Source organism: Nicotiana attenuata, chromosome 10 (genome assembly GCF_001879085.1).
Source record: "Nicotiana attenuata strain UT chromosome 10, NIATTr2, whole genome shotgun sequence".
NCBI classification, from domain to species: domain Eukaryota; kingdom Viridiplantae; phylum Streptophyta; class Magnoliopsida; order Solanales; family Solanaceae; genus Nicotiana; species Nicotiana attenuata.
The window spans coordinates 12968195-12971559 of record NC_031998.1 but is presented as its reverse complement, the minus strand read 5'-3'; the positions used below and the strand labels follow the sequence as shown (position 1 = coordinate 12971559).

General features: G+C 43.7%; 1 pseudogene; it reads right to left on the bottom strand.

Moving 5' to 3' along the window:
* LOC109233842 lies at window positions 2542–2962 on the bottom strand (annotated as a pseudogene).

Sequence of the window (3365 nt, the reverse complement as noted above, 5' to 3'; positions counted from 1 at the left end):
TATAGGAGTTTCTCTTTGAATTTCTGCACTTTCACATATAGAAATCATGCTTATTTCTGCACTTTCATCTATAGAAATCATGCTCACAGGAATTCTGCATTTTCATATGTAGAAACTATGCTCATAGGAATTCTGCACTTTCATATATATAGAAATCATGCTCATGAGAACTATGCATATCATATAGATATACTGCTCATAAGAATTCCGCATGTAGGAACCATGTCTTTAAGATTCTGCATTTTTGCATCTATCATTAGGCAAACAGTTATAGGTCAAAATAATAATCAATTGCATCCTAGATACCATGCTCGTAGGATTTTCTGCACTCTTGCTACGCCTGTAAAAGTGTTTAAAATTAACAACGCTAGAAAGCATGCCTATACGAACTATTAACCCAATCTGCATCACTCGTTTTAAGATTAGTCCGTCAGCAGTAACCAAATGCAGAACTCGTATCATTCTGTTAAAACTGGAAACTTTCAGTAATCAGTTCACTTCCTTATTCCTGAAACCAGTAGATGCCATCACTTAGGGAAACAAGTAAGTAGTTAATTAATTGCACCAGTCTTCGATAAGTTGCAGCCAGGCGAGCCTATTGAGAACTTCTTGTCTAAAAATATGTAATGAACTTGCCTGCCTAACGTTAAGCATAATTTGGACCTAATCAGTATGTGTAAGACGTGCTAAACTACATGATTTTTGTGATTAAAGGAGGTCTGTCTGAGCCTTAATTGCTTTTGTGCTCCCATAACTATCTTATGTGTTTTGCCTGAAGCCTTAGTATTTTAACCTTTTGAACCTCTGAAAAGCCAAACTCCCTCCCTTTAGGATTTATGGTCCTAAAGCCTCCAGGACTGATAGGTGGGACGGGTAATAGCACGCTGTTGGTAACGACACCATTTCGCGCTTAATACCTTATCGGGGTGGGAAGGGTAGCCATGGAGATGATGATCACACGATAACACTACGCGTACGATTGGTTACCGGTGTTGTGTGGATGATCCATGTGATTTATAAACCTAGGACCCCTTGCCCTATGTTACTTTGTTTAATATCAATAAATTCTGTCTTTTCAATCACCCAAAACTCCCCTTTATTTTTTTTTTACTGCATTATCCCTTTTCCTTCTTTGTTTATAAATTCCAACATGTTTGTTAGCAACCCCTATGTGTAAATTTATTTGCATACTTGTTTACATTAAAGTCACAACATAGCATGGCCGGGAACCACACGAGTGGATCTTGAGGGGTGCCTAACACCTTCCCCTCGAGATAATTTCTAGCCCTTACCCGAACTCTGGTTTTCCAATTCAAAACCCTTCTTAGTGTCCTAATGCACTCAATCATTAGGTGGCGACTCTTCAATTCCACAAACCCAATTCCCAAACGGTAATAGAGTTGTCTTCGCGAACGTCGTAAACCCGATTTCGCGAGAAAAAGGGGCCGTCGACACACATATGCTATGATATCCTTCTTCATTCTACGCCACCAATAATGTTGCCGCAAATCCTGATACATCTTCGCGGCGCCCGGATGAATAGAGTACTGGGAGCTATGGGCCTCCTCCAATATCAACTCTCGGAGCCCATCCACATTAGGCACACAAACTCGACCCTGTAATCTCAAAACTCCATCATCATCTAAGGTAACCTGCCTGGCACCTCCGCACTGCACCGTGTCTCTAAGGACACACAAATGGGGATCATCATACTGCCGATCACGGATGCGCTCCAATAATGAAGAACGAACGACCGTGCAAACTAACACACGACTAGGCTCAGAAACATCCAATCTCACGAACTGATTGGCTAAAGCCTGAACATCCAAAGCAAACGGCCTCTCACCGACCGGAATATAAGCAAGACTACCCATACTGGCTGACTTCCTACTCAAAGCATCAGCCACCACATTGGCCTTTCCCGGGTGATATAAAATGGTAATATCATAATCCTTCTACAACTCCAACCACCTCCTCTGCCTCAAATTCAACTCCTTTTGCTTGAACAAATACTGAAGACTCTTGTGATCCGTGAACACCTCACATGCCATGCCATACAGATAATGCCTCCAAATCTTCAATGCGTGAACTATGGCTGCCAACTCCACATCATGAACCGGATAGTTCTTCTCATGAATCTTCAACTGCCTCGAAGCTTAGGCAATGACTTTGCCATCCTGCATCAACACTGCTCCAAGACCAACACGGGAAGCATCACAATAGACTGTATAAGGCCCTGAACCTGTGGGCAAAACCAACACCGGTGCCGTAGTCAGAGCTGTCTTGAGCTTCTGAAAGCTCACCTCACACTCATCCGACCATCTGAACTGGGCACCCTTCTGTATATCTGGTCATCGGGGCTGCAATAAATGAAAACCCCTCCACGAACCGGCGATAGTAGCCTGCCAATCCCAAGAAACTCCGAATCTCTGTAGCTGATGCTAGTCTAGGCTAGTTCTTGACCGCCTCAATCTTTTTTGGGTCCACCTGAATACCCTCTGTTGATACAACATGACCCAGAAATGCAACTGAACTCAACCAGAATTCACACTTCGAGAACTTAGCATATAACCGACTATCCCTCAGAGTCTGAAGAACCACTCTAAGGTGCTGCTCGTGCTCCTCCTGGCTGCGGGAATATATCAATATATCATCAATGAAGACTATCACGAATAAGTCCAGATAAGGCCCGAACACTCGGTTCTTCAAGACCATAAAAGCTGCTGGGGCATTTGTCAACCCGAATGACATAACCAAGAACTCATAATGCCCGTACCGAGTGCGGAAAGCTGTCTTAGGGACATCGGATGCCCTAATCCTTCAACTGATGGTAGCCAGATCGCAAGTCAATCTTGGAAAATACCCTGGCACCTTGAAGTTGGTCGAACAAATCATCAATCCTCGGCAGCGGATACTTATTCTTGACTGTAACCTTGTTCAATTGCTGGTAATCAATACACATTCTCATTGACCCATCCTTCTTCTTAACAAATAACACCGGCGCACCCCAAGGTGAAACACTGGGTCTAATGAAACCCTTCTCAAGCAAATCCTGCAACTGTTCCTTTAACTCCTTCAACTCCGACGAGGCCATACGATATGGCGGGATAGAAATGGGCTGAGTGCCCGAACCATTAATGCAGAAGTCAATATCCCTGTCGCTTGACATACTCGGCAGGTCTGAAGGGAAAACATCAGGAAACTCACAAACAACGGGCATAGAATCAATAGAGGGAACCTCCGCACTAGAATCACGAACATATGCCAAATAGGCCAAACACCCCTTCTCGACCATACGTCGTGCCTTCACATAAGAGATAACACTACGGGTAGAATGACCAGGAGTCCCTCTTCACTCTAAACGA